Source organism: Juglans regia, chromosome 4 (assembly GCF_001411555.2).
Source record: "Juglans regia cultivar Chandler chromosome 4, Walnut 2.0, whole genome shotgun sequence".
Taxonomy (NCBI): domain Eukaryota; kingdom Viridiplantae; phylum Streptophyta; class Magnoliopsida; order Fagales; family Juglandaceae; genus Juglans; species Juglans regia.
This window is the reverse complement of record NC_049904.1, coordinates 8,862,199-8,870,144: the sequence shown is the minus strand read 5'-3', so window position 1 is coordinate 8,870,144 and position 7,946 is coordinate 8,862,199. Positions and strand designations below refer to the sequence as shown.

Below are 7,946 nucleotides of genomic sequence, written 5' to 3'. Positions count from 1 at the left end.
ATTCCTCCTGGGCAAGTCGAGGGAGCTTCTCCTTGGGGACATTTTGCTAACACCCCTTTTCAGGCCTTCAATCTGAGAGGATCTTCTAGTCCTCATCTGTCGGGCTCTTCGCCTTCCTCACATGCTAGCCGTGAAGAGGCTTTGAACGCCGCCGTTGAACATCTCCGAAATATTTTTGCACCGATAATATTTTTGTTCCCATTATTTTTTCCCGTATACTTTTCTCATCAGTTTTGAAAAATATATTTTTTTGTTTTATTTTTTTTGGGGGTTGATCGCCTTGCTACCGACTTGGTAGAAGATAGGATACGTCCAGAGGAGGAAATGAATCAAATGGCCAATGAGTTGTCCCAGCTGGGAACTCGTTCCCACACGACTGATGATAAATTGTCTGCTCTCCATGCACAAGTTGATTCACTTCGGGAAGAGTTGGCACGTTTTGTTGCGGACACCGATCACTATTGCCAAGAAGTGACTACACTTTGGAAGGGAGTGAGATGATTTAGTTGCTCGCCTTCACCAGGTTGAGGTGGCTGTGTAGGATCGGGATGACTTGGCTGCTCGCCTTCACCAGGCTGAGGTGGCTGTGCAAGACTGGGATGACTTGGCTGCTTTCTTTCGCTAGGCTGAGGTGGCTGTGCAAGATCGGGATGACTTGGTCGCCCAGGTGGAGGCCTTTAACAAGGAAAGAGATGAATTGGTCACTTAGGAAGAGCTCGCCTTGAAGGGGTAAGATGACATGGTAGCTAGCTTTGATCGGGCGAGGGTAGAGCTTGAGGAGTTAAATTAGACCAATTATGACTATGCCTCTCGCCTAGTTTCCCTAGAAGACGAGTGGCAGGAACTGACCATACAGTTGGGTGTGGCGAAAGGGGTGAAAACTGAGGCCGAGAAAGCTTTGATTGACTCTTCCCCTTAAAGAGTGACCGCCAATATCTCCAACTCAGCGATGTTGTTGAGTCTACCTAAAAGAAAATCTCTATTTTAGAGAAAAAGGTGTCTGAGCTGACTCTTGCATTGGAGACTTCCCAACAAGACCTTAATAGGGTTCTTCCCCTACTGGCAGCCACTCCCAAAGTTCGGTTGTGAGCCTGGCGTATAGGCTTCAAACTTGGTATAAAACAACTTCGTGAGCTTTTTCTTCGCAACCCTGAGACATACCTGCACAATTTGAACTGGAAATCTATTTGTGCCAGTGAGGTTACTCTTCACGTTTGCCATTCCTTTGGTCGGGTTGAGATGCTAGATGCCTTCCTTCGCCCATCCTATGACCTGGGTATTTTGAAGGCTTTCTACCCCGTAAGGGAATACTTTAACTTTTTTTTTGACACTTTGCGTGTAATGACATTGCGTTGTTATTGTTAAAGCTTTGTACCCCGCAAGGGAACAACTTAACTCTTTTGGATGCCTTGTACGCCTAAAATTTTGTTTATTGGATACTAAGCACCTTTCGCTATTTCTTAGTGATTTGTGCAAAGATATGTTGTTCATACCTTAACCTTAAACTTCCTTAGCGATAGAGTTCCTTGACCACGTCACCTTTGGTGAGAAGGTGTCAACTGGAGATCCCTCGACCGTTTTACCTTTAAGTTTGAGGCTAGTGGGGGAGTTCCTCGACCACGTCACCTTTGGCAGGAATGAGTTAGCAAGATATCCCTTGACCGTTTTACCTTTAAGTTTGAGGCTAGTAGGGGAGTTCCTCGACCACATCACCTTTGGGGAGAAGGAGTTAATGGGAGATCCATAAACCGTTTTACCTTTAAGTTTGAGGCTAGTGGGAGAGTTCCTCGACCACGTCACCTTTGGAGAGAAGGTGTCAACGGGAGATCCCTCGACCGTTTTACCTTTAAGTTTGAGGCTAGTGGGGGAGTTTCTCTACCACGTCACCTTTGGCGAGAAGGTGTCAACAGGAGATCCCTCGACCGTTTTACCTTTGAGTTTGTGGCTAGTGGGGGAGTTTCTCGACCACGTCACCTTTGGTGAGAAGGAATTAACGGGAGATCGCTCAACCGTTTTACCTTTAAGTTTGAGGCTAGTGGGAGACTTCCTAGACAACGTCACCTTTGGTGAGAAGGTGTTGAAGAGATCCTTCGACATTTTTACCTTTAAGTTTGAGGCTAGTGGGGGAGTTCCTCGACCACGTCACCTTTTGTGAGAAGGTGTCAACGGGAGATCCCTCGACCGTTTTACCTTTAAGTTTGAGGCTAGTGGGAGAGTTAGTCGACCATGTCACCTTTGGCTAGAAGGAGTTAACGGGAGATCCCTTAACCGTTTTACCTTTAAGTTTGAGGCTAGTGGGAGAGTTCCTTGATCACGTCACCTTTGGTGAGAATGTGTCAACGGGAGATCTCTCGATCATTTTACCTTTAAGTTTGAGGCTAGTGGGAGAGTTCCTTGACCACATCACCTTTGGTGAGAAGGTGTCAAGGAGAGATCTCTTGACCGTTTTACCTTTAAGTTTGAGGCTAGTGGGAGAGTTCCTTGACCACGTCACCTTCGGTGAGAAGGTGTCAACGGGAGATCCCTCGACCGTTTTATCTTTAAGTTTGAGGATAGTGGGGGCGTTCCTCGACCACATCACCTTTGGCGAAAAGGAGTGAATGGGTGATCCCTCGACCATTTTACCTTTAAGTTCGAGGCTAGTGGGAGCATTCCTCGACCACGTCACCTGGCGAGAATGTGTCAACAGAAGATCCCTCGACCGTTTTACTTGTAAGTTTGAGGCTTGTGGGAGAGTTGTTCGACCACGTCACCTTTGGCAAGAAGGTTTCACGGGAGATCCCTCGACCGTTTTACCTTTAAGTTTTAGGCTAGTGAGAGATTTCCTCGACCACGTCACCTTTGATGAGAAGGAGTGAATGGGAGATCCCTCGACCGTTTTACGTTTAACGTTTAGGCCTTGGCCATGTTTTTTTGTGGTTGTCACAAAAAAGTCAAGGAAAAAATGGGAAAGATATGTGCAGGTATTTATTATTGAAAGAGTAATTCTACTCTTAGGCCACTTAAGTCTCCAACACCACACACCAGCTAAGCTGGCTTTCTATTTTTATTTTTTATTTTTTAAAACGATTCGTTAGACTACTCCAGCCATTTTCCACATTCTTCCCGAATCTTCCATTCGAATTTCTCCTCCCACGTTCTCCCTCTACACTTCCTTCTCTACTCTCCCCCCACCCTTCCTTCTTTGCTCTCCCCCCTCCCTACTGAAGCCCAACCAAATAATGCATATGGACCTTTTTTTCTTTTATTCTTGAAATTATGGAGGCACCTAAGCAACAATATATTGTCATTAAAATATTAAAAGTAGGGTTCACAACAATCAAATCTACAACAAATTCTTCATCCTAAAGCAAAATTTAACATGTATTGGAAGGTTTGCTTGAGGCAAGCAGATGAAATTTCCTACAACAGAAACTTTCCCATCCTGATAGCTTTTCTGTTTAGTCGGTGAGAGTCCTTGTTCAAATCATTGAAGTAAGGATGTTCCATAGCTTTCTTCGCTAAAATACGCTTTGAGGGCGCATACTGCAACATTTGAGATAGCAGATCCAGCCCATCTTTATCCAAATTAGGAATAACGGTTGGCAGAGGTTTTGGCCTCCATTGGAGGTACTCATGCCAATGCATTAGGCTGCTTACACCAGACCACATTTCTTCATTTGGAGTACCTAATAACTTGAATATGTGGAGAGTTGCTGCAGTTCAGAATCTCCTTGGAAGAGTGCTTGCTTTGTGACGAGCTCAGCAAATATACAGCCAATAGACCACATATCTACAGCAGTTTAGTAATGGGTAGGTCCTAAAAGGACTCCAGGAGCTCTATACCACAGAGTCAATATCTCATGAGTATACTTCTTAATTGGCATGGTAAATGATTGAGCAAGTCCAAGATTTAAGTCCAAGATTTGCTATTTTAAGCACTAGTGTCTTTGGGTCCATGAAGAGATTGTGAGGTTTTAGATGCCTGTGTAAGATTCCGTGACTGTGGCAAAAAGTAACGCCCTTGCAAAGTTGGAACATCAAACTCTTAACGATTATGGCAGGAATGTTCTCTCTTATTTGAGTAAAAAGCTTTAAGCATGATATAGATGAAAACTTTACGCTAATAGTTTCAGTGGTGTTCTTTTCTGGGTAAGGCCCGGACTAGTCGATTCTTCCATGTTAATGTCCTTCTCTTTCATTCCACTAGGTAATTTCCAATCGAAACAATACAAAAGATTGGCGAGTGCAAGAGATTCACCCCTTCATTGCCCATGATTTAGGTGAAAAAAAAGGTCACAAAAGATCAAAACCATAAAAATCACCCATATAAAACCCCACCAGTAATTACTGCTTGAACCCAAAAAAAAAAAAAGAAATGCACAAAGGAGAAAACAAACACCAAAAGAATACGAACTTCAAACATTGTACTAGGGCTTGCTTTCGCTCTCTCGAGTGACTGAACTTCGGTTTCGGGAGGGCAGAGGGATTCGACAGAGGGAGGGGGAGAGCAAAGTCAATGGGGTAGTGGTTTGGAAGGGGGAGAGAGATTCGTAGAGGGAAGGGGGAGAAGAAGGTTTCAGCAGGGAAGGGGTAGAGCAAAGGAGGGAGGGGGGAGGGGGAGAGAGGGAACTTGAGCATTAGACCGCTTTTAAGAAACCGGGTTTGCCACATCATTAGTGTGTGATGTTGGAGAGTAAACTGGCCTAAGAGTAGAATTACTCTTATTGAAAATGATATCGATAAATAAATTAGTAATAGTAAAAATTTAAATATCTTCCCCTTAGACGTAGTACTTTCGTAAATGCTCTGCATTTCATGGGTGGGGTAGTTCACGCCCCACGACATCTTTGAGATGGTAAGCTCCTGGTCTGTGGCTTGCTACTATAACATAAGGGCCTTCCCATTGTTGGCCTAACTTTGCTTCTTTTCCTGTGGTGACACCAGTCTCCTTCAGCACTAAATCGCCAACTTTGAATCATCTAGGCCATACTCTCTTGTTGAAGTATTGCTCTACCTTCTTTTTAGAAGCTGTAACTCTGGCCTCTACATTCGTCCATTTCTCCTCAAACAAATCTAGGTTTTCTTCCAACCTTGCCACATTTGTTTTTGGATCAAAGCTTTCTCTTCTGTAGCTTGGTAGCCCAACTTCCATTGGTACCATGGCCTCACTTCCATACGCTAGGACGAAAGGTGTTTTGCCCGTTGAGGTTTTCGGTGTTGTCCTGTAAGCTCATAAAGTCTTCGAGAGCTCGTCAGCCCACAATCCATTTCTGTCGCCTATCTTCTTTTTCAATATTTCCATTATGGTTTTATTGGATGCTTCAACTTGCCCGTTCTCCTCGGGGTGGCCTAGGGAAGAGTTCTTGACCTTGATTCCTAGCTCCGTACACCATTGGCGATAGTGTTCAGAATCGAACTGCCTTATGTTGTCAGAAATGATACACTGAGGTATCCCGAATCTGCATACTACTCCTTCCACAGGAACTTCGTCACACTTTGGGCTGTTACTGTTACCATTGCCTCAGCCTCTACCCATTTCCTAAAGTAGTTGACGGCTACGATGATGAACTTGGTTCCTCCATTGCTGGGGGCATAGGGCCTACTAGGTCTACCCCCCATTAGGCAAAGGGTCAAGGTGAAGTTATGGATTGTAACTCCTTGGGAGATGCGTTCGGCACTGGTGCATGAATCTGGCATTGGACACACTTTTTTACAAACTCCTTTGCATCTTTGAGCATGTTTGGCCAATAATATCCTGCCTTTACAATCTTTGCGGCGAGTAATCATCCTCCCGAATGACCCCCGCATATCCCCTCGTGTATTTCCTTCATCACATATTCTGCTTTCTTCTTTGTTACACATCTAAACAACGGGTTTGAAAAACCCCGCCTGTAAAGCACCTTGTGTGACGCCCCCAAATTTCGCTTGGGATTGGACGGACATTTGAAGCGTCGAGACATGCAACATAAGGTTACCTGCTCCCGTTCATGACACCTTGTCTACCATAGTAAACCGAGTCGCCCTGCTTTTTAACTTCCTTGCCTCTTCCCTGGATGGGGGAAGATCACCTGTCTCCAAATACTTTCTTATTTCATCAGTCCATCTTGGCACACTCTCTAATTTGCAGACTTTGCTCTCCTACCATTGGATTGCCTACTGTTTGTAGATCAACTTTCCACTGCAATGGCTCTTCTTGCTTTGCTGAGGCTGCTCGTGCCAACCGATCAGGCTTGAAATTATCTCCTCGAGGAATTTTCTCAATTCGAAAGTACTTGAGGCATTTGCATTGCTCCTGAACCTAATGGAGATATTTTATTAGTTTGATCCCCCTCGCCAAATATTCTCCCGTGATCTGCCCAACTACTACCTGTGAATCGGCTTTCATTTGAATCTCCTCACCTCCTAACACCTTTATTGTTGCTAAACCGACAAGCACTGTTTCGTATTCGGCTTCATTGTTTGTTACTTTGAAATCTAGTCGTACGGCGTGGTACGACTCTTACCCTTTGTTTGCAACCATGTACACACCAACTCCTCCCCTTGCTTGGCAGAATGACCCATCCACATACACTTGCCAGGGGTTCTTCTTGGGTGACTTAGGGATTTCTTCTTGGAAATTGAAAAATTCTGCAACAAAGTTAGCCAGGATCTGCCGTTTCACAACGCTTTTTGGCATATAACTGATGTCATACTCACCTAGGTTGATTGACCACTGGACCAGCCATCCCGAGGTATCCAGTTTCTGCAACACCTTTTGCAGAGGTGATGAAGTAATCACCTTTATCGGATGGGCTTGGAAAGAAGGCCATAATCGCCTTGTTGCTACCACCATGACGAAGGTGACTAACTCAACCTTTGGATAACTAGCCTCAGCCCCTCTCAGGGCCCTGCCTACATAATACACCGGCTTCTATTCCTTTCCTTCTTCCCATACCAATGCATCTCATACAGCGTTTGGGGTCACTGCCAAGTACAACGACAATGGTTCTCCTTGCTTGGTGTGGCTGAGCAATGACGGGTTAGCCAAATATTCCTTTTGCTGGGTAAATGCATCCTCGCACCTGGTGTCCCAATCTTATGCTTTCTTAAGCACCTGAAAGAAAGGAAGACATTTATCTGTCGATAGGGATACAATCCTATTGAGAGCTTGGTGTGCTGTCGCAGGCAACCAAAAATCAAACCTATACTCCTAAAAATACCTGTAGTAGTGCAAGTAAGAATCGTTCCCATGGAGAATATTTAGCCTAGTTTTATGCTATGTGTCAAGTTAGATTGGAAGGAGGTTTGAGTATAACGAAAACAATTTTAAGAAGAACAACTAATAAACAATTCCATTAAAGTATCGAAATCAATCAAAAGGACAAACCTTGGTCTAAGACAACATCCACTATCGGAATTTTACAAATGATCATCGATGCAAATATATATTAATTAATACTTTGAATATTCACCGTTTGAATTATTTTCCTATCTCTCCTTAGTTGTAGTTAATTAGAAAACAAGCGATCTAATTAACCTTAACCAGTAAACAACCCAAGACAAGTACTAAATGTTTAATCTAGTAGCAACCTTAAGAATTCGAGAGATCGATGAAACTAAACAACACAAGCACAAGCGGTTGCATTTAATTTCGTCGAGCGTTCTTCCTAAGATCTAATAATTTCCGAAACAGCAAATCATCAAATCTTTGTTGCTTCACAAATTAGAGGGATCAAACAATTACAGATTTGATGTCTAATTTAGTAATTGATTGCAACGAATAATAAACTAGTAGGCCTCCTAGTAATTAAACGAGATAATCATGAAAATAGGCATAGAAAAACATTCGATACTCAAAACATAAATTGAACACTAAAAACAAATAAGATCTCACAGTTTTATTGATTCCGAGGTTTCTATTTCCTTCGACTAATTTTAAAAGTTTAGCCACACAAAACCATCATGAAAACTGGAAGGAGTTAGAG

The 7,946-nt window shown here is 43.5% G+C and overlaps 1 pseudogene; it reads right to left on the bottom strand.

Moving 5' to 3' along the window:
- Positions 1–3,402: 3,402 nt before the first annotated feature.
- Positions 3,403–6,791, bottom strand: LOC118348158 (annotated as a pseudogene).
- Between the last annotated feature and the right edge of the window lie 1,155 nt (positions 6,792–7,946).